Genomic DNA, 27,507 nt, shown 5'->3' on the forward strand with positions numbered 1-27,507 from the left:
ATAAGATGCTTCATCTCAGCTTCCTGAGTTCGAGCCCCAGCTTGCACGAACACTTCTTCACTGGAAACACCATTAATTATCTGATTGCCACGTTTTGCATCATGAAAGTAATCCTAACCGATAATTATATAATCATAGAGGTTTACAGCATGGAAGGAGTCATTTAAGCCCATCGTATCTGCACCGGCCAACAAATGCCCAGTTTTAGGTGTGTCCCCCTGCACCTTATTGCATTTCATGTGCACATCTAAGAACTTGTTAAATGTGGTGAGGGTTTCTGCCTGCACCACACTTTCAGGCAGTGAGTTTGAGACCCCCACAAACATCTGCATGCAGAATGTTCACTTCAAATCCCCTTTAACCCTTACACTAATTACTTTTAAATTATGCAGCCTGGTTGTTGACCACTCCGCTATGTGAAATAGACCCTTTTAAACAACAATATCTAGGCCCCTCCTATTTTTATACACCTCAATACTGTCGCCCATCAGCCTCCTCTGTTCCAAGGAAAACAAACCCATCCTATCCAATCTGTCCTCATAGCAAAGTTGCTCCACTGCCGGCAACAACTACGTAAAGCTCCTCTGTACCCTCTCCAGCGTATTCACGTCCTTCCTTCAATGCGGTGACTAGAACTGCATGCAGTACTCCAGCTGTGGCCTAACCAGAATTTTATACAGTTCTAGCATAACCCACTTGCTGTTCTGTTCCTTGCTTCTGCCAATAAATGCAACCATTCCATATGACTTCTTAACCAACTTTTCCAACTGGCCAGCTACCTTCAGGGATCTGTGGACAAGCAATCCCAGTTACCTTTGTTCCTCTGCACTTCTCAATGTCATACCAGTTGATGTGTATTCTCTTTCCTTGTTAGACCTCCACAAATGCGCGATCTCTCACATCTCTGGTTTAAATTCAATTTGCCACTGCTCTACCCACTTATCAGTTGATTGATATCTTCCTGGAGTCTCCAGCTTTCTTCTTCATTATCAACCACACTGCCTATTTTAATAACACCTGAAAACTTCGTAATCATAACACTTATATTCAAGTTTAGATCATTGATAAATACCATAAAAAGCAATGGATCTGGCACTGAAAACTGTGCAACCCCACTGGAAACATCCTTCCAGCCACAAAAACACCCATCAAACATTACCCTTTGCTTCCTGCCTGTGAGCCAAATTTGGATCCAATTTGCCACTGCGCCCTGAATCACATGGGCTTTTACTTAGAAAATGCATAATCATTAAATGTTTTCCTGCCTTCATGGGAAAACATCATTAATTGACTGATGATCTTCATTTGCACAACTAAAGAAATGTTAACTGAAGGAGAGTCCTTAATTGAATAACTTATCTGTGCTCTGCACTTTAGCTCTGAATCCATAAACCATTTTGGACACTGTGCTTTAGAAGTCTGCTTCAAAATGTTCGTTGCTGGTAACATGTACATGAGACGTTGGAAACAGTGAGATAGACTGTAGTGCAAGGGACTGGTTATTGTGAAACAGCAAAGAAAATATACATTCTGGAAGAATACCATCGAAAAGAAGTGTGGCCCTAACAGCCAAAAAGAAGATGAAGTGCTGAGCCCTTTTCAGCAAAAAATTATTTTTCAAACATTTCTCTGACCGAATCTTCATAAAAGAAAAATGATGCTTTTAAAGTCATTAAACCCGAATTTTCGTGCACCCGAATCTTCTGAATCAGATGCCTCTCGTTGCGTCGACTGAATCCATGTCCCTTTCAAAATTCTGCTGACATGCGCACTATTAAATGTGCCACTAACTTATAGAATCAAAGAATAAGGGAATGGATGCAGCCCGTCGAGCCCATGCCAACTCTCAACAAGTCTCACTCCCCTGTCATTTACCCACAGCTGTGCAATTTTTTTCATTCGGATACTTATCCAACTCCGTTTTGAAAGATAAGATTGAGTCTGACTCCACCGCCCTTTAGAGAAGTGTATTCCAGATTCTAACCACTTGCTGAGGAATGGCCACTCCTATTCCTATGTATAAAGGCAGAGAAACACGGGATCAATTCCTGCCACACTCACAACCTTGCTAAATATAGCACCGTTATTCTATTCTCGTGACACAAGCTCCAGAAGTGTAGTCCAGCTGTTGAGGTTAAAGCTCTGGTTATGTTCCCAACAATGTTACTGCCACAGCGTTTCTGTAGTGTAGTGGTTATCACGTTCGCCTAACACGCGAAAAGTCCCCGGTTCGAAACCGGGCGGAAACATTATGCAAACGTGTTCAATTAATGATAAGATAAAATTAAATCATTCAGATTAGTGGTTCAATGTTAACAGAGTGCAGTGTCTCACGATGCTGGTCCATTTGCTGATTTCTCTCTGCAGTTCTGTTCACATTCAAATTCTACACAGTGTCTCTCACTCCCTCCCGTTTACAGCCCTGACGCTGGAGAAACCAGATCTCAAAGCTGCACATTCCTTGCATTCAGGTCAGCTGTGAGAGATTATTAAAGGATCCTGCCACGCCACCACGCTTCACAACAGAAAATTAAAGCCACAAACAAACCCATCGACTAATCGCTCTTCCTCAGCTCCAGAGTGAGTGAGGGCAGGACAAGCCCTAACTTCCGCTCCCACACTCTCCAATCAGCCGCTGCCGGCGGAAAGCGGAGAATGCAGCATCAAACAGCGGTTTACCGCCCTTCACTTGGCTGCAAAATGCCACCGTTCCAGACAACGCTCCCCGTGCTCTGAACAGCAGCCTCATAAGATGCTTCATCTCAGCTTCCTGAGTTCGAGCCCCAGCTTGCACGAACACTTCTTCACTGGAAACAGCACTAATTATCTGATTGCCACGTTTTGCATCATGAAAGTAATCCTAACCGATAATTATATAACCATGGAGGTTTACAGCATGGAAGGAGTCATTTACGCCCATCGTATCTGCACCGGCCAAAAAATGCCCAGTTTTAGGTGTGTACCCCTGCACCTTATTGCATTTCATGTGCACATCTAAGAACTGGTTAAATGTGGTGAGGGTTTCTGCCTGCACCACACTTTCAGGCAGTGAGTTTGAGACCCCCACAAACATCTGCATGCAGAATGTTCACTTCAAATCCCCTTTAACCCTTACACTAATTACTTTTAAATTATGCAGCCTGGTTGTTGACCACTGCACTATGTGAAATAGACCCTTTTAATCAACAATATCTAGGCGTCTCCTATTTTTATACACCTCAATGCGGTCGCCCTTCAGCCTCCTCTGTTCCAAGGAAAACAAACCCATCCTATCCAATCTGTCCTCATAGCAAAGTTGCTCCACTCCCGGCAACATCTACGTAAATCTCCTCTGTACCCTCTCCAGCGTATTCACGTTCTTCCTTCAGTGCGGTGACCAGAACTGCACGCAGTACTCCAGCTGTGGCCTAACCAGAATTTTATACAGTTCTAGCATAACCCACTTGCTGTTCTGTTCCTTGCTTCTGCCAATAAATGCAACTATTCCATATGACTTCTTAATCAACTTTTCCAACTGGTCAGCTGCCTTCAGGGATCTGTGGACAAGCAATCCCAGTTACCTTTGTTCCTCTACACTTCTCAATGTCATACCAGTTGATGTGTATTCCCTTTCCTTGTTAGCCCTCCACAAATGCGCGATCTCTCACATCTCTGGATTAAATTCAATTTGCCACTGCTCTACCCCCTTATCAGTTGATTGATATCTTCCTGGAGTCTCCAGCTTTCTTCTTCATTATCAACCACACTGCCTATTTTAATAACACCTGAAAACTTCGTAAGCATAACACCTATATTCAAGTTTAGATCATTGATAAATACCATAAAAAGCAATGGATCTGGCACTGAAAACTGTGGAACCCCACTGGAAACATCCTTCCAGTCACAAAAACACCCATCAAACATTACCGTTTGCTTCCTGCCTCTGAGCCAAATTTGGATCCAATTTGCCACTTCGCCCTGAATCACATGGGCTTTTACTTAGAAAATGCATAATCATTAAATGTTATCCTGCCTTTGTGGGAAAACATCATTAATTGACTGATGATGTTCATTTGCACAACTAAAGAAATGTTAACTGAAGGAGAATCCTTAATTGAATAACTTATCTGTGCTCTGCACTTTAGCTCTGAATCCATAAACCATTTTGGACACTGTGCTTTAGAAGTCTGCTTCAAAATGTTCATTGCTGGTAACATGTACATGAGACGTTGGAAACAGTGAGATAGACTGTAGTGCAAGGGACTGGTTATTGTGAAACAGCAAAGAAAATATACATTCTGGAAGAATACCATCGAAAAGAAGTGTGGCCCTAACAGCCAAAAAGAAGATAAAGTGCTGAGCCCTTTTCAGCAAAAAATTATTTTTCAAACATTTCTCTGACCGAATCTTCATAAAAGAAAAATGATGCTTTTAAAGTCATTAAACCCGAATTTTCGTGCACCCGAATCTTCTGAATCAGATGCCTCTCGTTGTGTCGACTGAATCCATGTCCCTTTCAATATTCTGCTGACATGCACACTATTAAATGTGCCACTAACTTATAGAATCAAAGAATAACGGAATGGATGCAGCCCGTCGAGCCCATGCCAACTCTCAACAAGTCTCACTCCCCTGTCATTTACCCACAGCTGTGCAATTTTTTTCATTCGGATACTTATCCAACTCCGTTTTGAAAGATAAGATTGAGTCTGACTCCACCGCCCTTTAGAGAAGTGTATTCCAGATTCTAACCACTTGCTGAGGAATGGCCACTCCTGTTCCTATGTATAAAGGCAGAGAAACACGGGATCAATTCCTGCCACACTCACAACCTTGCAATATCGCACCGTTATTCGATTCTCGTGACACAAGCTCCAGAAGTGTAGTCCAGCTGTTGAGGTTAAAGCTCTGGTTATGTTCCCAACGATGTTATTGCACCAGCGTTTCCGTAGTGTAGTGGTTATCAAGTTCGCCTAACACGCGAAAAGTCCCCGGTTCAAAACCGGGCGGAAACATTATGCAAACGTGTTCAATTAATGATAAGATAAAATTAAATCATTCATATTGGTGGTTCAATGTTAACAGAGTGCAGTGTCTCACGATGCTGTTCCATTTGCTGATTTCTCTCTCCAGTTCTGTTCACACTCAAATTCTACACAGTGTCTCTCACTCCCTCCCGCTTCCAGCCCTGACGCTGGAGAAACCATATCTCAAAGCTGCACATTCCGTGCATTCAGGTCAGCTGTGAGAGATTATTGAAGGATCCTGCCACGCCACCACGCTTCACAACAGAAAATTAAAGCCACAAACAAACCCATCGACTAATCGCTCTTCCTCAGCTCCAGAGTGAGTGAGGGCGGGACAAGCCCTAACTTCCGCTCCCACACTCTCCAATCAGCCGCTGCCGGCGGAAAGCGGAGAATGCAGCATCAAACAGCGGTTTACCGCCCTTCACTGGGCTGCAAAATGCCACCGTTCCAGACAACGCTCCCCGTGCTCCGAACAGCAGCCTCATAAGATGCTTCATCTCAGCTTCCTGAGTTCGAGCCCCAGCTTGCACGAACACTTCTTCACTGGAAACAGCATTAATTATCTGATTGCCACGTTTTGCATCATGAAAGTAATCCTAACCGATAATTATATAATCATAGAGGTTTACAGCATGGAAGGAGTCATTTACGCCCAACGTATCTGCACCGGCCAACAAATGCCCAGTTTTAGGTGTGTCCCCCTGCACCTTATTGCATTTCATGTGCACATCTAAGAACTTGTTAAATGTGGTGAGGGTTTCTGCCTGCACCACACTTTCAGGCAGTGAGTTTGAAACCCCCACAAACATCTGCATGCAGAATGTTCACTTCAAATCCCCTTTAACCCTTACACTAATTACTTTTAAATTATGCAGCCTGGTTGTTGACCACTCCACTATGTGAAATAGACCCTTTTAATCAACAATATCTAGGCCTTTCCTATTTTTATACACCTCAATGCGGTCGCCCATCAGCCTCCTCTGTTCCAAGGAAAACAAACCCATCCTATCCAATCTGTCCTCATAGCAATGTTGCTCCACTCCCGGCAACATCTACGTAAATCTCCTCTGTACCCTCTCCAGCGTATTCACGTTCTTCCTTCAATGCGGTGACGAGAACTGCACGCAGTACTCCAGCTGTGGCCTAACCAGAATTTTATACAGTTCTAGCACAACCCACTTGCTGCTCTGTTCCTTGCTTCTGCCAATAAATGCAATCATTCCATATGACTTCTTAATCAACTTTTCCAACTGGTCAGCTACTTTCAGGGATCTGTGGACAAGCAATCCCAGTTACCTTTGTTCCTCTACACTTCTCAATGTCATACCAGTTGATGAGTATTCCCTTTCGTTGTTAGCCCTCCACAAATGCGCGATCTCTCACATCTCTGGATTAAATTCAATTTGCCACTGCACTACCCCCTTATCAGTTGATTGATATCTTCCTGGAGTCTCCAGCTTTCTTCTTCATTATCAACCACACTGCCTATTTTAATAACACCTGAAAACTTCGTAATCATAACACCTATATTCAAGTTTAGATCATTGATAAATACCATAAGAAGCAATGGATCTGGCACTGAAAACTGTGGAACCCCACTGGAAACATCCTTCCAGTCACAAAAACACCCATCAAACATTACCCTTTGCTTCCTGCCTCTGAGCCAAATTTGGATCCAATTTGCCACTTCGCCTTGAATCACATGGGCTTTTACTTAGAAAATGCATAATCATTAAATGTTATCCTGCCTTCATGGGAAAACATCATTAATTGACTTATGATCTTCATTTGCACAACTAAAGAAATGTTAACTGAAGGAGAATCCTTAATTGAATAACTTATCTGTGCTCTGCACTTTACCTCTGAATCCATAAACCATTTTGGACACTGTGCTTTAGAAGTCTGCTTCAAAATGTTCATTGCTGGTAACATGTATATGAGACGTTGGAAACAGTGAGATAGACTGCAGTGCAAGGGACTGGTTATTGTGAAACAGCAAAGAAAATATACATTCTGGAAGAATACCATCGAAAAGAAGTGTGGCCCTAACAGCCAAAAAGAAGATGAAGTGCTGAGCCCTTTTCAGCAAAAAATTCTTTTTCAAACATTTCTCTGACCGAATCTTCACAAAAGAAAAATGATGCTTTTAAAGTCATTAAACCCGAATTTTCATGCACCGGAATCTTCTGAATCAGATGCCTCTCGTTGTGCCGACTGAATCCATGTCCCTTTCAATATTCTGCTGACATGCACACTATTAAATGTGCCACTAACTTATAGAATCAAAGCATGAGGGAATGGATGCAGCCCGTCGAGCCCATGCCAACTCTCAACAAGTCTCACTCCCCTGTCATTTACCCACAGCTGTGCAATTTTTTTCATTCGGATACTTATCCAACTCCGTTTTGAAAGATAAGATTGAGTCTGACTCCACCGCCCTTTAGAGAAGTGTATTCCAGATTCTAACCACTTGCTGAGGAATGGCCACTCCTGTTCCTATGTATAAAGGCAGATAAACACGGGATCAATTCCTGCCACACTCACAACCTTGCTAAATATAGCACCGTCATTCTGTTCTCGTGACACAAGCTCCAGAAGTGTCGTCCAGCTGTTGAGGTTAAAGCTCTGGTTATGTTCCCAACAATGTTACTGCCACAGCGTTTCCGTAGTGTAGTGGTTATCACGTTCGCCTAACACGCGAAAGGTCCCCGGTTCGAAATCGGGCGGAAACATTATGCAAACGTGTTCAATTCATGATAAGATAAAATTAAATCATTCATATTAGTGATTCAATGTTAACAGAGTGCAGTGTCTCACGATGCTGTTCCATTTGCTGATTTCTCTCTGCAGTTCTGTTCACACTCAAATTCTACACAGTGTCTCTCACTCCCTCCCGTTTCCAGCCCTGACGCTGGAGAAACCATATCTCAAAGCTGCACATTCCGTGCATTCAGGTCAGCTGTGAGAGATTATTAAAGGATCCTGCCACGCCACCACGCTTCACAACAGAAAATTAAAGCCACAAACAAACCCATCGACTAATCGCTCTTCCCCAGCTCCAGAGTGAGTGAGGGCGGAACAAGCCCTAACTTCCGCTCCCACACTCTCCAATGAGCCGCTGCCGGCGGAAAGCGGAGAATGCAGCATCAAACAGCGGTTTACCGCCCTTCACTGGGCTTCAAAATGCCACCGTTCGAGACAACGCTCCACCTGCTCCGAACAACAGCCTCACAAGATGCTTGATCTCAGCTTCCTGAGTTCGAGCCCCAGCTTGCACGAACACTTCTTCACTGGAAACACCATTAATTATCTGATTGCCACGTTTTGCATCATGAAAGTAATCCTAACCGATAATTATATAATCATAGAGGTTTACAGCATGGAAGGAGTCATTTAAGCCCATCGTATCTGCACCGGCCAACAAATGCCCAGTTTTAGGTGTGTACCCCTGCACCTTATTGCATTTCATGTGCACATCTAAGAACTGGTTAAATGTGGTGAGGGTTTCTGCCTGCACCACACTTTCAGGCAGTGAGTTTGAGACCCCCACAAACATCTGCATGCAGAATGTTCACTTCAAATCCCCTTTAACCCTTACACTAATTACTTTTAAATTATGCAGCCTGGTTGTTGACCACTCCACTATGTGAAATAGACCCTTTTAATCAACAATATCTAGGCCCCTCCTATTTTTATACACCTCAATGCTGTCGCCCATCAGCCTCCTCTGTTCCAAGGAAAACAAACCCATCCTATTCAATCTGTCCTCATAGCAAAGTTGCTCCACTCCCGGCAACATCTACGTAAATCTCCTCTGTACCCTCTCCAGCGTATGCACGTTCTTCCTTCAATGCGGTGACCAGAACTGCACGCAGAACTCCAGCTGTGGCCTAACCAGAATTTTATACAGTTCTAGCATAACCCACTTGCTGTTCTGTTCCTTGCTTCTGCCAATAAATGCAACCATTCCATATGAATTCTTAATCAACTTTTCCAACTGGTCAGCTACCTTCAGGGATCTGTGGACAAGCAATCCCAGTTACCTTTTTTCCTCTACACTTCTCAATGTCATACCAGTTGATGTGTATTCCCTTTCCTTGTTAGCCCTCCACAAATGCGCGATCTCTCACATCTCTGGATTAAATTCAGTTTGCCACTGCTCTACCCCCTTATCAGTTGATTGATATCTTCCTGGAGTCTCCAGCTTTCTTCTTCATTATCAACCACACTGCCTATTTTAATAACACCTGAAAACTTCGTAATCATAACACCTATATTCAAGTTTAGATCATTGATAAATACCATAAAAAGCAATGGATCTGGCACTGAAAACTGTGGAACCACACTGGAAACATCCTTCCAGTCACAAAAACACCCATCAAACATTACCTTTTGCTTCCTGCCTCTGAGCCAAATTTGGATCCAATTTGCCACTTCGCCCTGAATCACATGGGCTTTTACTTAGAAAATGCATAATCATTAAATGTTATCCTGCCTTCATGGGAAAACATCATTAATTGACTGATGATCTTCATTTGCACAACTAAAGAAATGTTAACTGAAGGAGAATCCTTAATTGAATAACTTATCTGTGCTCTGCACTTTACCTCTGAATCCATAAACCATTTTGGACACTGTGCTTTAGAAGTCTGCTTCAAAATGTTCATTGCTGGTAACATGTATACGAGACGTTGGAAACAGTGAGATAGACTGCAGTGCAAGGGACTGGTTATTGTGAAACAGCAAAGAAAATATAAATTCTGGAAGAATACCATCGAAAAGAAGTGTGGCCCTAACAGCCAAAAAGAAGATGAAGTGCTGAGCCCTTTTCAGCAAAAAATTCTTTTTCAAACATTTCTCTGACCGAATCTTCACAAAAGAAAAATGATGCTTTAAAGTCATTAAACCCGAATTTTCATGCACCGGAATCTTCTGAATCAGATGCCTCTCGTTGTGCCGACTGAATCCATGTCCCTTTCAATATTCTGCTGACATGCACACTATTAAATGTGCCACTAACTTATAGAATCAAAGCATAAGGGAATGGATGCAGCCCGTCGAGCCCATGCCAACTCTCAACAAGTCTCACTCCCCTGTCTTTTACCCACAACTGTGCAATTTTTTTCATTCGGATACTTATCCAACTCCGTTTTGAAAGATAAGATTGAGTCTGACTCCACCGCCCTTTAGAGAAGTGTATTCCAGATTCTAACCACTTGCTGAGGAATGACCACTCCTGTTCCTATGTATAAAGGCAGAGAAACACGGGATCAATTCCTGCCACACTCACAACCTTGCTAAATATAGCACCGTCATTCTATTCTCGTGACACAAGCTCCAGAAGTGTCGTCCAGCTGTTGAGGTTAAAGCTCTGGTTATGTTCCCAACAATCTTAATGCCACAGCGTTTCCGTAGTGTAGTGGTTATCACGTTCGCCTAACACGCGAAAAGTCCCCGGTTCGAAACCGGGCGGAAACATTATGCAAACGTGTTCAATTAATGAGAAGATAAAATTAAATCATTCATATTAGTTGTTCAATGTTAACAGAGTGCAGTGTCTCACGATGCTGTTCCATTTGCTGATTTCTCTCTGCAGTTCTGTTCACACTCAAATTCTACACAGTGTCTCTCACTCCCTCCCGTTTCCAGCCCTGACGCTGGAGAAACCATATCTCAAAGCTGCACATTCCGTGCATTCAGGTTCGCTGTGAGAGTTTATTAAAGGATCCTGCCACGCCACCACGCTTCACAACAGAAAATTAAAGCCACAAACAAACCCATCGACTAATCGCTCTTCCTCAGCTCCAGAGTGAGTGAGGGCGGGACAAGCCCTAACTTCCGCTCCCACACTCTCCAATCAGCCGCTGTCGGCGGAAAGCGGAGAATGCAGCATCAAACAGCGGTTTACCGCCCTTCACTGGGCTGCAAAATGCCACCGTTCCAGACAACGCTCCCCGTGCTCCGAACAGCAGCCTCATAAGATGCTTCATCTCAGCTTCCTGAGTTCGAGCCCCAGCTTGCATGAACACTTCTTCACTGGAAACACCATTAATTATCTGATTGCCACGTTTTGCATCATGAAAGTAATCCTAACCGATAATTATATAATCATAGAGGTTTACAGCATGGAAGGAGTCATTTAAGCCTATCGTATCTGCACCGGCCAACAAATGCCCAGTTTTAGGTGTGTACCCCTGCACCTTATTGCATTTCATGTGCACATCTCAGAACTGGTTAAATGTGGTGAGGGTTTCTGCCTGCACCACACTTTCAGGCAGTGAGTTTGAGACCCCCACAAACATCTGCATGCAGAATGTTCACTTCAAATCCCCTTTAACCCTTACACTAATTACTTTTAAATTATGCAGCCTGGTTGTTGACCACTCCACTATGTGAAATAGACCCTTTTAATCAACAATATCTAGGCCCCTCCTATTTTTATACACCTCAATGCGGTCGCCCATCAGCCTCCTCTGTTCCAAGGAAAACAAACCCATCCTATCCAATCTGTCCTCATAGCAAAGTTGCTCCACTCCCGGCAACATCTACGTAAATCTCCTCTGTACCCTCTCCAGCGTATTCACGTTCTTCCATCAATGCGGTGACCAGAACTGCACGCAGTACTCCAGCTGTGGCCTAACCAGAATTTTATACAGTTCTAGCATAACCCACTTGCTTTTCTGTTCCTTGCTTCTGCCAATAAATGCAACCATTCCATATGAATTCTTCATCAACTTTTCCAACTGGCCAGCTACCTTCAGGGATCTGTGGACAAGCAATCCCAGTTACCTTTGTTTCTCTACACTTATCAATGTCATACCAGTTGATGTGTATTCCCTTTCCTTGTTAGCCCTCCACAAATGCGCGATCTCTCATTTTCCACTGCTCTACCACCTTATCAGTTGATTGTTATCTTCCTGGAGTCTCCAGCTTTCTTCTTCATTATCAACCACACTGCCTATTTTAATAACACCTGAAAACTTCGGAATCATAACATCTATATTCAAGTTTAGATCATTGTAAATACCATAAAAAGCAATGGATCTGGCACTGAAAACTGCGGAACCACACTGGAAACATCCTTCCAGTCACAAAAACACCCATCAAACATTACCCTTTGCTTCCTGCCTCTGAGCCAAATTTTGATCCAATTTGCCACTTCGCCCTGAATCACATGGGCTTTTACTTAGAAAATGCATAATCATTAAATGTTATACTGCCTTCATGGGAAAACATCATTAATTGACTGATGATCTTCATTTGCACAACTAAAGAAATGTTAACTGAAGGAGAATCCTTAATTGAATAACTTATCTGTGCTCTGCACTTTACCTCTGAATCCATAAACCATTTTGGACACTGTGCTTTAGAAGTCTGCTTCAAAATGTTCATTGCTGGTAACATGTACATGAGACGTTGGAAACAGTGAGATAGACTGCAGTGCAAGGGACTGGTTATTGTGAAACAGCAAAGAAAATATACATTCTGGAAGAATACCATCGAAAAGAAGTGTGGCCCTAACAGCCAAAAAGAAAATGAAGTGCTGAGCCCCTTTAAGCAAAAAATTATTTTTCAAACATTTCTCTGACCGAATCTTCACAAAAGAAAAATGATGCTTTTAAAGTCATTAAACCCGAATTTTCGTGCACCCGAATCTTCTGAATCAGATGCCTCTCGTTGTGCCGACTGAATCCATGTCCCTTTCAATATTCTGCTGACATGCACACTATTAAATGTGCCACTAACTTATAGAATCAAAGAATAAGGGAATGGATGCAGCCCGTCGAGCCCATGCCAACTCTCAACAAATCTCACGCCCCTGTCATTTACACACAGCTGTGCAATTTTTTTCATTCGGATACTGATCCAACTCCGTTTTGAAAGATAAGATTGAGTCTGACTCCACCGCCCTTTAGAGAAGTGTATTCCAGATTCTAACCACTTGCTGAGGAATGGCCACTCCTGTTCCTATGTATAAAGGCAGAGAAACACGGGATCAATTCCTGCCACACTCACAACCTTGCTAAATGTAGCACCGTTATTCGATTCTCGTGACACAAGCTCCAGAAGTGTAGTCCAGCTGTTGAGGTTAAAGCTCTGGTTATGTTCCCAACAATGTTAATGCAACAGCGTTTCCGTAGTGTAGTGGTTATCACGTTCGCCTAACACGCGAAAGGTCCCCGGTTCGAAACCGGGCGGAAACATTATGCAAACGTGTTCAATTAATGATAAGATAAAATTAAATCATTCATATTAGTGGTTCAATGTTAACAGAGTGCAGTGTCTCACGATGCTGTTCCATTTGCTGATTTCTCTCTGCAGTTCTGTTCACACTCAAATTCTACACAGTGTCTCTCACTCCCTCTCGTTTCCAGCCCTGACGCTGGAGAAACCATATCTCAAAGCTGCACATTCCGTGCATTCAGGTAAGCTGTGAGAGATTATTAAAGAATCCTGCCACGCCACCACGCTTCACAACAGAAAATTAAAGCCACAAACAAACCCATCGACTAATCGCTCTTCCTCAGCTCCAGAGTGAGTGAGGGCGGGACAAGCCCTAACTTCCGCTCCCACACTCTCCAATCAGCCGCTGCCGGCGGAAAGCGGAGAATGCAGCATCAAACAGCGGTTTACCGCCCTTCACTGGGCTGCAAAATGCCACCGTTTGAGACAACGCCACCCGGACACCGAACAGCAGCCTCATAAGATGCTTCATCTCAGCTACCTGAGTTCGAGCCCCAGCTTGCACGAACACTTCTTCACTGGAAACACCATTAATTATCTGATTGCCACGTTTTGCATTATGAAAGTAATCCTAACCGATAATTATATAATCAGAGGTTTACAGCATGGAAGGAGTCATTTAAGCCCATCGTATCTGCACCGGCCAACAAATGCCCAGTTTTAGGTGTGTACCCCTGCACCTTATTGCATTTCATGTGCACATCGAAGAACTTGTTAAATGTGGTGAGGGTTTCTGCCTGCACCACACTTTCAGGCAGTGAGTTTGAGACCCCCACAAACATCTGCATGCAGAATGTTCACTTCAAATCCCCTTTAACCCTGACACTAATTACTTTTAAATTATGCAGCCTGGTTGTTGACCACTCCACTATGTGAAATAGACCCTTTTAATCAACAATATCTAGGCCCCTCCTATTTTATACACCTCAATGCTGTCGCCCATCAGCCTCCTCTGTTCCAAGGAAAACAAACCCATCCTATCCAATCTGTCCTCATAGCATAGTTGCTCCACTCCCGGCAACATCTACGTAAATCTCCTCTGTACCCTCTCCAGCGTATTCACGTTCTTCCATCAATGCGGTGAACAGAACTGCACGCAGTACTCCAGCTGTGGCCGAACCAGAATTTTATACAGTTCTAGCATAACCCACTTGCTGTTCTGTTCCTTGCTTCTGCCAATAAATGCAACCATTCCAAATGACTTCTTAACCAACTTTTCCAACTCGCCAGCTACCTTCAGGGATCTGTGGACAAGCAATCCCAGTTGCCTTTGTTCCTCTACACTTCTCAATGTCATACCAGTTGATGTGTATTCTCTTTCCTTGTTAGCCCTCCACAAATGCGCGATCTCTCACTTCTCTGGATTAAATTCCATTTGCCACTGCTCTACCCCCTTATCAGTTGATTGATATCTTCCTGGAGTCTCCAGCTTTCTTCTTCATTATCAACCACACTGCCTATTTTAATAACACCTGAAAACCTCGTAATCATAACACCTATATTCAAGTTTAGATCATTGATAAATACCATAAAAAGCAATGGATCTGGCACTGAAAACTGTGGAACCCCACTAGAAACATCCTTCCAGTCACAAAAACACCCATCAAACATTACCGTTTGCTTCCTGCCTCTGAGCCAAATTTGATCCAATTTGCCACTGCGCCCTGAATCACATGGGCTTTTACTTAGAAAATGCATAATCATTAAATGTTATCCTGCCTTCATGGGAAAACATCATTAATTGACTGATGATCTTCATTTGCACAACTAAAGAAATGTTAACTGAAGGAGAGTCCTTAATTGAATAACTTATCTGTGCTCTGCACTTTACCTCTGAATCCATAAACCATTTTGGACACTGTGCTTTAGAAGTCTGCTTCAAAATGTTCCTTGCTGGTAACATGTACATGGGACGTTGGAAACAGTGAGATAGACTGTAGTGCAAGGGACTGGTTATTGTGAAACAGCAAAGAAAATATACATTCTGGAATAATACCATCGAAAAGAAGTGTGGCCCTAACAGCCAAAAAGAAGATGAAGTGCTGAGCCCTTTTCAGCAAAAAAATCTTTGCCCAAACATTTCTCTGACCGAATCTTCACAAAACAAAAATGATGCTTTTAAAGTCATTAAACCCGAATTTTCGTGCACCCGAATTTTCTGAATCAGATGCCTCTCGTTGTGCCGACTGAATTCATGTGTCTTTCAATATTCTGCTGACATGCACACTATTAAATGTGCCACTAACTTATAGAATGAAAGAATAAGGTAATGGTTGCAGCCCGTCGAGCCCATGCCAACTCTCAACAAGTCTCACTCCCCTGTCATTTTCCCACAGCTGTGCAATTTTTTTCATTCGGATACTTATCCAACTCCGTTTTGAAAGATAAGATTGAGTCTGACTCCACCGCCCTTTAGAGCAGTGTATTCCAGATTCTAAACACTTGCTCAGGAATGGCCACTCCTGTTCCTATGTATAAAGGCAGAGAAACACGGGATCAATTCCTGCCTCACTCACAACCTTGCGAAATACAGCACCGTCATTCGATTCTCGTGACACAAGCTCCAGAAGTGTAGTCCAGCTGTTGAGGTTAAAGCTCTGGTTATGTTCCCAACAACGTTACTGGCACAGCGTTTCCATAGTGTAGTGGTTATCATGTTCGCCTCACACGCGAAAGGTCCCCGTTTCGAAACCGGGCGGAAACATTATGCAAACGTGTTCAATTAATGATAAGATAAAATTAAATCATTCATATTGGTGGTTCAATATTAACAGAGTGCAGTGTCTCACGATGTTGTTCCATTTGCTGATTTCTCTCTGCAGTTCTGTCCACACTCAAATTCGACACAGTGTCTCTCACTCCCTCCCGTTTCCAGCCCTGACGCTGGAGAAACCATATCTCAAAGCTGCACATTCCGTGCATTCAGGTCAGCTGTGAGAGATTATTAAAGGATCCTGCCACGCCACCACGCTTCACAACAGAAAATTAAAGCGACAAGCAAACTCATCGACTCATCGCTCTTCCCCAGCTCCAGAGTGAGTGAGGGCGGGACAAGCCCTAACTTCCGCTCCCACACTCTCCAATCAGCCGCTGCCGGCGGAAAGCGGAGAATGCAGCATCAAACAGCGGTTTACCGCCCTTCACTGGGCTGCAAAATGCCACCGTTCGAGACAACGCTCCCCGTACACCAAACAGCAGCCTCAAAAGATGCTTCATTTCAGCTTCCTGAGTTCGAGCCCCAGCTTGCACGAACACTTCTTCACTGGAAACACCATTAATTATCTGATTGCCACGTTTTGCGTCATGAAAGTAATCCTAACCGATAATTATATAATCATCGAGGTTTACAGCATGGAAGCAGTCATTTAAGCCCATCGTATCTGCACCGGCCAACAAATGCTCAGTTTTAGGTGTGTACCTCTGTACCTTATTGCATTTCATGTGCACATCTAAGAACTTGTTAAATGTGGTGAGGGTTTCTGCCTGCACCACACTTTCAGGCAGTGAGTTTGAGACCCCCACAAACATCTGCATGCAGAATGTTCACTTCAAATCCCCTTTAACCCTAACACTAATTACTTTTAAATTATGCAGCCTGGTTGTTGACCACTCCAATATGTGAAATAGACACTTTTAATCAACAATATCTAGGCCCCTCCTATTTTTATACACCTCAATGCTGTCGCCCATCAGCCTCCTCTGTTCCAAGGAAAACAAACCTATCCTATCCAATCTGTCCTCATAGCAAAGTTGCTCCACTCCCGGCAACATGTACGTAAATCTCCTCTGTACCCTCTCCAGCGTATTCACGTCCTTTCTTCAATGCGGTGACTAGAACTGCACGCAGTACTCCAGCTGTGGCCTAACCAGAATTTTATACAGTTCTAGCATAACCCACTTGCTGTTCTGTTCCTTGCTTCTGCCAATAAATGCAACCATTCCATATGACTTCTTAACCAACTTTTCCAACTGGCCAGCTACCTTCAGGGATGTGTGGACAAGCAATCCCAGTTACCTTTGTTCCTCTACACTTCTCAATGTCATACCAGTTGATGTGTATTCCCTTTCCTTGTTAGCCCTCCACAAATGCGCGATCTCTCACATCTCTGGATTAAATTCCATTTGCCACTGCTCTACCTCCTTATCAGTTGATTGATATCTTCCTGGAGTCTCCAGCTTTCTTCTTCATTATCAACCACACTGCCTATTTTAATAACACCTGAAAACTTCGTAATCATAACACCTATATTCAAGTTTAGATCATTGATAAATACCATAAAAAGCAATGGATCTGGCACTGAAAACTGCGGAACCCCACTGGAAACATCCTTCCAGTCACAATAACACCGAAATTTGGATCTAATATGCCACTTCGCCCAGAATCACATGGGCTTTTACTTAGAAAATGCATAATCATTAAATGTTATCCTGCCTTCATGGGAAAACATCATTAATTGACTGATGATCTTCATTTGCACAACTAAAGAAATGTTAACTGAAGGAGAGTCCTTAATTGAATAACTTATCTGTGCTCTGCACTTTACCTCTGAAGCCATGAACCATTTTGGACACTGTGCTTTAGAAGTCTGCTTCAAAATGTTCATTGCTGGTAACATGTACATGAGACGTTGGAAACAGTGAGATAGACTGTAGTGCAAGGGACTAGTTATTGTGAAACAGCAAAGAAAATATACATTCTGGAAGAATACCATCGAAAAGAAGTGTGACCCAAGCAGCCAAAAAGAAGATGAAGTGCTGAGCCCTTTTCAGCAAAAAATTATTTTCCCTAACATTTCACTGACCGAATCTTCACAAAACAAAAATGATGCTTTTAAAGTCATTAAACCCGAATTGTCGTGCACCCGAATCTTCTGAATCAGATGCCTCTCGTTGTGCCGACTGAATCGATGTGCCTTTCAATATTCTGCTGACATGAACAGTATTAAATGTGCCACTAACTTATAGAATCAAAGAATAAGGGAATGGTTGCAGCCCGTCGAGCCCATGCCAACTATCAACAAGTCTCACTCCCCTGTCATTTATCCACAGCTGTGCAATTTTTTTCATTCGGATACTTATCCAACTCCTTTTTGAAAGATAAGATTGAGTCTTACTCCACCGCCCTTTAGAGCAGTGTATTCCAGATTCTAACCACTTGCTCAGGAATGGCCACTCCTGTTCCAATGTATAAAGGCAGAGAAGCACGGGATCAATTCCTGCCTCACTCACAACCTTGCGAAATACAGCACCGTCATTCTATTCTCGTGACACAAGCTCCAGAAGTGTAGTCCAGCTGTTGAGGTTAAAGCTCTGGTTATGTTCCCAACAACGTTACTGGCACAGCGTTTCCGTAGTGTAGTGGTTATTATGTTCGCCTCACACGCGAAAGGTCCCCGGTTTGAAACCGGGCGGAAACATTATGCAAACGTGTTCAATTAATGATTGGATAAAATTAAATCATTCATATTAGTGCTTCAAGATGAACAGAGTGCAGTGTCTCACGATGCTGGTCCATTTGCTGATTTTTCTCTGCAGTTCTGTTCACACTCAAATTCTACACAGTGTCTCTCACTCCCTCCCGTTTCCAGCCCTGACGCTGGAGAAACCATATCTCAAAGCTGCACATTCCGTGCATTCAGGTCAGCTGTGAGAGATTATTAAAGGATCCTGCCACGCCACCACGCTTCACAACAGAAAATTAAAGCCACAAACAAACCCATCGACTAATCGCTCTTCCCCAGCTCCAGAGTGAGTGAGGGCGGGACAAGCCCTAACTTCCGATCTCACACTCTCCAATCAGCCGCTGTCGGCGGAAAGCGGAGAATGCAGCATCAAACAGCGGTTCACCGCCCTTCACTGGGCTGCAAAATGCCACCGTTCGAGACAACGCTCCCCGTACACCAAACAGCAGCCTCATAAGATGCTTCATCTCAGCTTCCTGAGTTCGAGCCCCAGCTTGCACGAACACTTCTTCACTGGAAACACCATTAATTATCTGATTGCCACGTTTCGCATCATGAAAGAAATCCTAACCGATAATTATATCATCATAGAGGTTTACAGCATGGAAGGAGTCATTTAAGCCCATCGTATCTGCACCGGCCAACAAATGTCCAGTTTTAGATGTGTCCCCCTGCACCTTATTGCATTTCATGTGCACATCTCAGTACTTGTTAAATGTGGTGAGGGTTTCTGCCTGCACCACACTTTCAGGCAGTGAGTTTGAGACCCCCACAAACATCTGCATGCAGAATGTTCACTTCAAATCCCCTTTAACCCTTACACTAATTACTTTTAAATTATGCAGCCTGGTTGTTGACCACTCCACTATGTGAAATAGACCCTGTTAATCAACAATATCTAGGCCCCTCCTTTTTATATACACCTTAATGCTGTCGCCCATCAGCCTCCTCTGTTCCAAGGAAAACAAACCCATCCTATCCAATCTGTCCTCATAGCAAAGTTGCTCTACTCCCGGCAACATCTACGTAAATCTCCTCTGTACCCTCTCCAGCGTATTCACGTCCTTCCTTCAATGCGGTGACGAGAACTGCACGCAGTACTCCAGCTGTGGCCTAACCAGAATTTTATACAGTTCTAGCAAAACCCACTTGCTATTCTGTTCCTTGCTTCTGCCAATAAATGCAACCATTCCATATGACTTCTAAACCAACTTTTCCACCTGACCAGCTACCTTCAGGGATCTGTGGACAAGCAATCCCAGTTACCTTTGTTCCTCTACACTTCTCAATGTCATACCAGTTGATGTGTATTCCCTTTCCTTGTTAGCCCTCCACAAATGCGCGATTTCTCACATCTCTGGATTAAATTCCATTTGCCACTGCTCTACTTCCTTATCAGTTGATTGATTTCTTCCTGGAGTCTCCAGCTTTCTTCTTCATTATCAATCACACTGCCTATTTTAATAACACGTGAAAACTTCGTAATCATAACACCTATATTCAAGTTTAGTTCATTGATAAATACCATAAAAAGCAATGGATCTGGCACTGAAAACTGTGGAACCCCACTGGAAACATCCTTCCAGTCACAAAAACACCCATCAAACATAACCCTTTGCTTCCTGCCTCTGAGCCAAATTTGGATCCAATTTGCCACTTCGCCCTCAATCACATGGGCTTTTACTTAGAAAATGCATAATCATTAAATGTTATCCTGCCTTCATGGGAAAACATCATTAATTGACTGATGATCTTCATTTGCACAACTAAGGAAATGTTAACTGAAGGAGAGTCCTTAATTGAATAACTTAGCTGTGCTCTGCACTTTACCTCTGAATCCATAAACCATTTTGGACACTGTGCTTTAGAAGTCTGCTTCAAAATGTTCATTGCTGGAAACATGTCCATGAGACGTTGGAAACAGTGAGATAGACTGTAGTGCAAGGGACTGGTTATTGTGAAACAGCAAAGAAAATATACATTCTGGAATAATACCATCGAAAAGCAGTGTGGCCCGAACAGCCAAAAAGAAGATGAAGTGCTGAGCCCTTTTCAGCAAAAAATTATTTTCCCAAACATTTCTCCGACCGAATCTTCACAAAACAAAAATTATGCTTTTAAAGTCATTAAACCCGAATTTTCGTGCACCCGAATCTTCTGAATCAGATGCCTCTCGTTGTGCCGACTGAATCCATGTGCCTTTCAATATTCTGCTGACATACACACTATTAAATGTGCCACTAATTTATAGAATCAAAGAATAAGGGAATGGTTGCAGCCCGTCGAGCCCATGCCAACTCTCAACAAGTCTCACTCCCCTGTCATTTACCCACAGCTGTGCAATTTTTTTCATTCGGATACTTATCCAGCTCCGTTTTGAAAGATAAGATTGAGTCTGACTCCACCGCCCTTTAGAGCAGTGTATTCCAGATTCTAACCACTTGCTGAGGAATGGCCACTCCTGTTCCTATGTATAAAGGCAGAGAAACACGGGATCAATTCCTGCCTCACTCACAACCTTGCTAAATATAGCACCGTCATTCTATTCTCGTGACACAAGCTCCAGAAGCGTAGTGCAGCTGTTGAGGTTAAAGCTCTGGTTATGTTCCCAACAATGTTAATGGCACAGCGTTTCCGTAGTGTAGTGGTTATCACGTTCGCCTCACTCGCGAAAGATCCCCGGTTCGAAACTGGGCGGAAACATTATGCAAACGTGTTCAATTAATGATTAGATAAAATTAAATCATTCATATTATTGGTTCAATATTAACAGAGTGCAGTGTCTCACGATGCTGGTCCATTTTCTGTTTTCTCTCTGCAGTTCTGTTCACACTCAAATTCTACACAGTGTCTCTCACTCCCTCCCGTTTCCAGCCCTGACGCTGGAGAAACAATATCTCAAAGCTGCACATTCCGTGCATTCAGGTCAGCTGTGAGAGATTATTAAAGGATCCTGCCACGCCACCACGCTTCACAACAGAAAATTAAAGCCACAAACAAACCCATCGAATAATCGCTCTTCCCCAGCTCCAGAGTGAGTGAGGGCGGGACAAGCCCTAACTTCCGCTCCCACACTCTCCAATCAGCCGCTGCCGGCGGAAAGCGGAGAATGCAGCATCAAACAGCGGTTTACCGCCCTTCACTGGGCTGCAAAATGCCACCGTTCGAGACAACGCTCCCCGTACACCAAACAGCAGCCTCAAAAGATGCTTCATTTCAGCTTCCTGAGTTCGAGCCCCAGCTTGCACGAACAGTTCTTCACTGGAAACACCATTAATTATCTGATTGCCACGTTTTGCGTCATGAAAGTAATCCTAACCGATAATTATATAATCATCGAGGTTTACAGCATGGAAGCAGTCATTTAAGCCCATCGTATCTGCACCGGCCAACAAATGCTCAGTTTTAGGTGTGTACCTCTGTACCTTATTGCATTTCATGTGCACATCTAAGAACTTGTTAAATGTGGTGAGGGTTTCTGCCTGCACCACACTTTCAGGCAGTGAGTTTGAGACCCCCACAAACATCTGCATGCAGAATGTTCACTTCAAATCCCCTTTAACCCTAACACTAATTACTTTTAAATTATGCAGCCTGGTTGTTGACCACTCCAATATGTGAAATAGACACTTTTAATCAACAATATCTAGGCCCCTCCTATTTTTATACACCTCAATGCTGTCGCCCATCAGCCTCCTCTGTTCCAAGGAAAACAAACCTATCCTATCCAATCTGTCCTCATAGCAAAGTTGCTCCACTCCCGGCAACATGTACGTAAATCTCCTCTGTACCCTCTCCAGCGTATTCACGTCCTTTCTTCAATGCGGTGACTAGAACTGCACGCAGTACTCCAGCTGTGGCCTAACCAGAATTTTATACAGTTCTAGCATAACCCACTTGCTGTTCTGTTCCTTGCTTCTGCCAATAAATGCAACCATTCCATATGACTTCTTAACCAACTTTTCCAACTGGCCAGCTACCTTCAGGGATGTGTGGACAAGCAATCCCAGATACCTTTGTTCCTCTACACTTCTCAATGTCATACCAGTTGATGTGTATTCCCTTTCCTTGTTAGCCCTCCACAAATGCGCGATCTCTCACATCTCTGGATTAAATTCAATTTGCCACTGCTCTACCTCCTTATCAGTTGATTGATATCTTCCTGGAGTCTCCAGCTTTCTTCTTCATTATCAACCACACTGCCTATTTTAATAACACCTGAAAACTTCGTAATCATAACACCTATATTCAAGTTTAGATCATTGATAAATACCATAAAAAGCAATGCATCTGGCACTGAAAACTGCGGAACCCCACTGGAAACATCCTTCCAGTCACAATAACACCGAAATTTGGATCTAATATGCCACTTCGCCCAGAATCACATGGGCTTTTACTTAGAAAATGCATAATCATTAAATGTTATCCTGCCTTCATGGGAAAACATCATTAATTGACTGATGATCTTCATTTGCACAACTAAAGAAATGTTAACTGAAGGAGAGTCCTTAATTGAATAACTTATCTGTGCTCTGCACTTTACCTCTGAAGCCATGAACCATTTTGGACACTGTGCTTTAGAAGTCTGCTTCAAAATGTTCATTGCTGGTAACATGTACATGAGACGTTGGAAACAGTGAGATAGACTGTAGTGCAAGGGACTAGTTATTGTGAAACAGCAAAGAAAATATACATTCTGGAAGAATACCATCGAAAAGAAGTGTGACCCAAGCAGCCAAAAAGAAGATGAAGTGCTGAGCCCTTTTCAGCAAAAAATTATTTTCCCTAACATTTCACTGACCGAATCTTCACAAAACAAAAATGATGCTTTTAAAGTCATTAAACCCGAATTGTCGTGCACCCGAATCTTCTGAATCAGATGCCTCTCGTTGTGCCGACTGAATCGATGTGCCTTTCAATATTCTGCTGACATGAACAGTATTAAATGTGCCACTAACTTATAGAATCAAAGAATAAGGGAATGGTTGCAGCCCGTCGAGCCCATGCCAACTATCAACAAGTCTCACTCCCCTGTCATTTATCCACAGCTGTGCAATTTTTTTCATTCGGATACTTATCCAACTCCTTTTTGAAAGATAAGATTGAGTCTTACTCCACCGCCCTTTAGAGCAGTGTATTCCAGATTCTAACCACTTGCTCAGGAATGGCCACTCCTGTTCCAATGTATAAAGGCAGAGAAGCACGGGATCAATTCCTGCCTCACTCACAACCTTGCGAAATACAGCACCGTCATTCTATTCTCGTGACACAAGCTCCAGAAGTGTAGTCCAGCTGTTGAGGTTAAAGCTCTGGTTATGTTCCCAACAACGTTACTGGCACAGCGTTTCCGTAGTGTAGTGGTTATTACGTTCGCCTCACACGCGAAAGGTCCCCGGTTTGAAACCGGGCGGAAACATTATGCAAACGTGTTCAATTAATGATTGGATAAAATTAAATCATTCATATTAGTGCTTCAAGATGAACAGAGTGCAGTGTCTCACGATGCTGGTCCATTTGCTGATTTCTCTCTGCAGTTCTGTTCACACTCAAATTCTACACAGTGTCTCTCACTCCCTCCCGTTTCCAGCCCTGACGCTGGAGAAACCATATCTCAAAGCTGCACATTCCGTGCATTCAGGTCAGCTGTGAGAGATTATTAAAGGATCCTGCCACGCCACCACGCTTCACAACAGAAAATTAAAGCCACAAACAAACCCATCGACTAATCGCTCTTCCCCAGCTCCAGAGTGAGTGAGGGCGGGACAAGCCCTAACTTCCGATCTCACACTCTCCAATCAGCCGCTGTCGGCGGAAAGCGGAGAATGCAGCATCAAACAGCGGTTCACCGCCCTTCACTGGGCTGCAAAATGCCACCGTTCGAGACAACGCTCCCCGTACACCAAACAGCAGCCTCATAAGATGCTTCATCTCAGCTTCCTGAGTTCGAGCCCCAGCTTGCACGAACACTTCTTCACTGGAAACACCATTAATTATCTGATTGCCACGTTTCGCATCATGAAAGAAATCCTAACCGATAATTATATCATCATAGAGGTTTACAGCATGGAAGGAGTCATTTAAGCCCATCGTATCTGCACCGGCCAACAAATGTCCAGTTTTAGATGTGTCCCCCTGCACCTTATTGCATTTCATGTGCACATCTCAGTACTTGTTAAATGTGGTGAGGGTTTCTGCCTGCACCACACTTTCAGGCAGTGAGTTTGAGACCCCCACAAACATCTGCATGCAGAATGTTCACTTCAAATCCCCTTTAACCCTTACACTAATTACTTTTAAATTATGCAGCCTGGTTGTTGACCACTCCACTATGTGAAATAGACCCTGTTAATCAACAATATCTAGGCCCCTCCTTTTTATATACACCTTAATGCTGTCGCCCATCAGCCTCCTCTGTTCCAAGGAAAACAAACCCATCCTATCCAATCTGTCCTCATAGCAAAGTTGCTCTACTCCCGGCAACATCTACGTAAATCTCCTCTGTACCCTCTCCAGCGTATTCACGTCCTTCCTTCAATGCGGTGACGAGAACTGCACGCAGTACTCCAGCTGTGGCCTAAGCAGAATTTTATACAGTTCTAGCAAAACCCACTTGCTGTTCTGTTCCTTGCTTCTGCCAATAAATGCAACCATTCCATATGACTTCTAAACCAACTTTTCCACCTGACCAGCTACCTTCAGGGATCTGTGGACAAGCAATCCCAGTTACCTTTGTTCCTCTACACTTCTCAATGTCATACCAGTTGATGTGTATTCCCTTTCCTTGTTAGCCCTCCACAAATGCGCGATTTCTCACATCTCTGGATTAAATTCCATTTGCCACTGCTCTACTTCCTTATCAGTTGATTGATTTCTTCCTGGAGTCTCCAGCTTTCTTCTTCATTATCAATCACACTGCCTATTTTAATAACACGTGAAAACTTCGTAATCATAACACCTATATTCAAGTTTAGTTCATTGATAAATACCATAAAAAGCAATGGATCTGGCACTGAAAACTGTGGAACCCCACTGGAAACATCCTTCCAGTCACAAAAACACCCATCAAACATTACCCTTTGCTTCCTGCCTCTGAGCCAAATTTGGATCCAATTTGCCACTTCGCCCTCAATCACATGGGCTTTTACTTAGAAAATGCATAATCATTAAATGTTATCCTGCCTTCATGGGAAAACATCATTAATTGACTGATGATCTTCATTTGCACAACTAAAGAAATGTTAACTGAAGGAGAGTCCTTAATTGAATAACTTAGCTGTGCTCTGCACTTTACCTCTGAATCCATAAACCATTTTGGACACTGTGCTTTAGAAGTCTGCTTCAAAATGTTCATTGCTGGAAACATGTCCATGAGACGTTGGAAACAGTGAGATAGACTGTAGTGCAAGGGACTGGTTATTGTGAAACAGCAAAGAAAATATACATTCTGGAAGAATACCATCGAAAAGCAGTGTGGCCCGAACAGCCAAAAAGAAGATGAAGTGCTGAGCCCTTTTCAGCAAAAAATTATTTTCCCAAACATTTCTCCGACCGAATCTTCACAAAACAAAAATTATGCTTTTAAAGTCATTAAACCCGAATTTTCGTGCACCCGAATCTTCTGAATCAGATGCCTCTCGTTGTGCCGACTGAATCCATGTGCCTTTCAATATTCTGCTGACATACACACTATTAAATGTGACAATAACTTATAGAATCAAAGAATAAGGGAATGGTTGCAGCCCGTCGAGCCCATGCCAACTCTCTACAAGTCTCACTCCCCTGTCATTTACCCACAGCTGTGCAATTTTTTTCATTCGGATACTTATCCAGCTCCGTTTTGAAAGATAAGATTGAGTCTGACTCCACCGCCCTTTAGAGCAGTGTATTCCAGATTCTAACCACTTGCTGAGGAATGGCCTCTCCTGTTCCTATGTATAAAGGCAGAGAAACACGGGATCAATTCCTGCCTCACTCACAACCTTGCTAAATATAGCACCGTCATTCTATTCTCGTGACACAAGCTCCAGAAGCGTAGTGCAGCTGTTGAGGTTAAAGCTCTGGTTATGTTCCCAACAATGTTACTGGCACAGCGTTTCCGTAGTGTAGTGGTTATCACGTTCGCCTCACACGCGAAAGATCCCCGATTCGAAACTGGGCGGAAACATTATGCAAACGTGTTCAATTAATGATTAGATAAAATTAAATCATTCATATTATTGGTTCAATATTAACAGAGTGCAGTGTCTCACGATGCTGGTCCATTTTCTGTTTTCTCTCTGCAGTTCTGTTCACACTCAAATTCTACACAGTGTCTCTCACTCCCTCCCGTTTCCAGCCCTGACGCTGGAGAAACAATATCTCAAAGCTGCACATTCCGTGCATTCAGGTCAGCTGTGAGAGATTATTAAAGGATCCTGCCACGCCACCACGCATCACAACAGAAAATTAAAGCCACAAACAAACCCAACGAATAATCGCTCTTCCCCAGCTCCAGAGTGAGTGAGGGCGGGACAAGCCCAAACTTCCGCTCCCACACTCTCCAATCAGCCGCTGTCGGCGGAAAGCGGAGAATGCAGCATCAAACAGCGGTTTACCGCCCTTCACTGGGCTGCAAAATGCCACCGTTCGAGACAACGCTCACCGTACACCGAACAGCAGCCTCATAAGATGCTTCATCTCAGCTTCCTGACTTCGAGCCCCAGCTTGCACGAACACTTCTTCACTGGAAACACCATTAATTATCTGATTGCCACGTTTTGCATCATGAAAGTAATCCTTACCGATAATTATAT

The 27,507-nt window shown here is 43.3% G+C and overlaps 10 non-coding genes across 10 annotated transcripts; all 10 read left to right on the plus strand.

The window, feature by feature from the left end:
* The first annotated feature begins 2,176 nt into the window (after nucleotides 1-2,176).
* trnav-aac (transfer RNA valine (anticodon AAC)) lies at nucleotides 2,177-2,249 on the plus strand. Its single transcript has one exon. It is a non-coding gene; the product is annotated as a tRNA-Val (tRNA).
* Nucleotides 2,250-4,921: 2,672 nt separating this feature from the next.
* trnav-aac (transfer RNA valine (anticodon AAC)) lies at nucleotides 4,922-4,994 on the plus strand. Its single transcript has one exon. It is a non-coding gene; the product is annotated as a tRNA-Val (tRNA).
* Nucleotides 4,995-7,668: 2,674 nt separating this feature from the next.
* On the plus strand, nucleotides 7,669-7,741 carry trnav-aac (transfer RNA valine (anticodon AAC)). Its single transcript has one exon. It is a non-coding gene; the product is annotated as a tRNA-Val (tRNA).
* A 2,673-nt stretch (nucleotides 7,742-10,414) lies between these two features.
* trnav-aac (transfer RNA valine (anticodon AAC)) lies at nucleotides 10,415-10,487 on the plus strand. Its single transcript has one exon. It is a non-coding gene; the product is annotated as a tRNA-Val (tRNA).
* Nucleotides 10,488-13,140: 2,653 nt separating this feature from the next.
* trnav-aac (transfer RNA valine (anticodon AAC)) lies at nucleotides 13,141-13,213 on the plus strand. Its single transcript has one exon. It is a non-coding gene; the product is annotated as a tRNA-Val (tRNA).
* Nucleotides 13,214-15,884: 2,671 nt separating this feature from the next.
* On the plus strand, nucleotides 15,885-15,957 carry trnav-cac (transfer RNA valine (anticodon CAC)). The gene has a single exon. It is a non-coding gene; the product is annotated as a tRNA-Val (tRNA).
* A 2,640-nt stretch (nucleotides 15,958-18,597) lies between these two features.
* Nucleotides 18,598-18,670, plus strand: trnav-cac (transfer RNA valine (anticodon CAC)). The gene has a single exon. It is a non-coding gene; the product is annotated as a tRNA-Val (tRNA).
* Nucleotides 18,671-21,345: 2,675 nt separating this feature from the next.
* On the plus strand, nucleotides 21,346-21,418 carry trnav-cac (transfer RNA valine (anticodon CAC)). The gene has a single exon. It is a non-coding gene; the product is annotated as a tRNA-Val (tRNA).
* A 2,640-nt stretch (nucleotides 21,419-24,058) lies between these two features.
* Nucleotides 24,059-24,131, plus strand: trnav-cac (transfer RNA valine (anticodon CAC)). The gene has a single exon. It is a non-coding gene; the product is annotated as a tRNA-Val (tRNA).
* A 2,675-nt stretch (nucleotides 24,132-26,806) lies between these two features.
* trnav-cac (transfer RNA valine (anticodon CAC)) lies at nucleotides 26,807-26,879 on the plus strand. Its single transcript has one exon. It is a non-coding gene; the product is annotated as a tRNA-Val (tRNA).
* The last annotated feature ends 628 nt before the right edge of the window (nucleotides 26,880-27,507 follow it).

This window comes from Pristiophorus japonicus, chromosome 3 (genome assembly GCF_044704955.1).
Source record: "Pristiophorus japonicus isolate sPriJap1 chromosome 3, sPriJap1.hap1, whole genome shotgun sequence".
Lineage (NCBI taxonomy): Eukaryota > Metazoa > Chordata > Chondrichthyes > Pristiophoridae > Pristiophorus > Pristiophorus japonicus.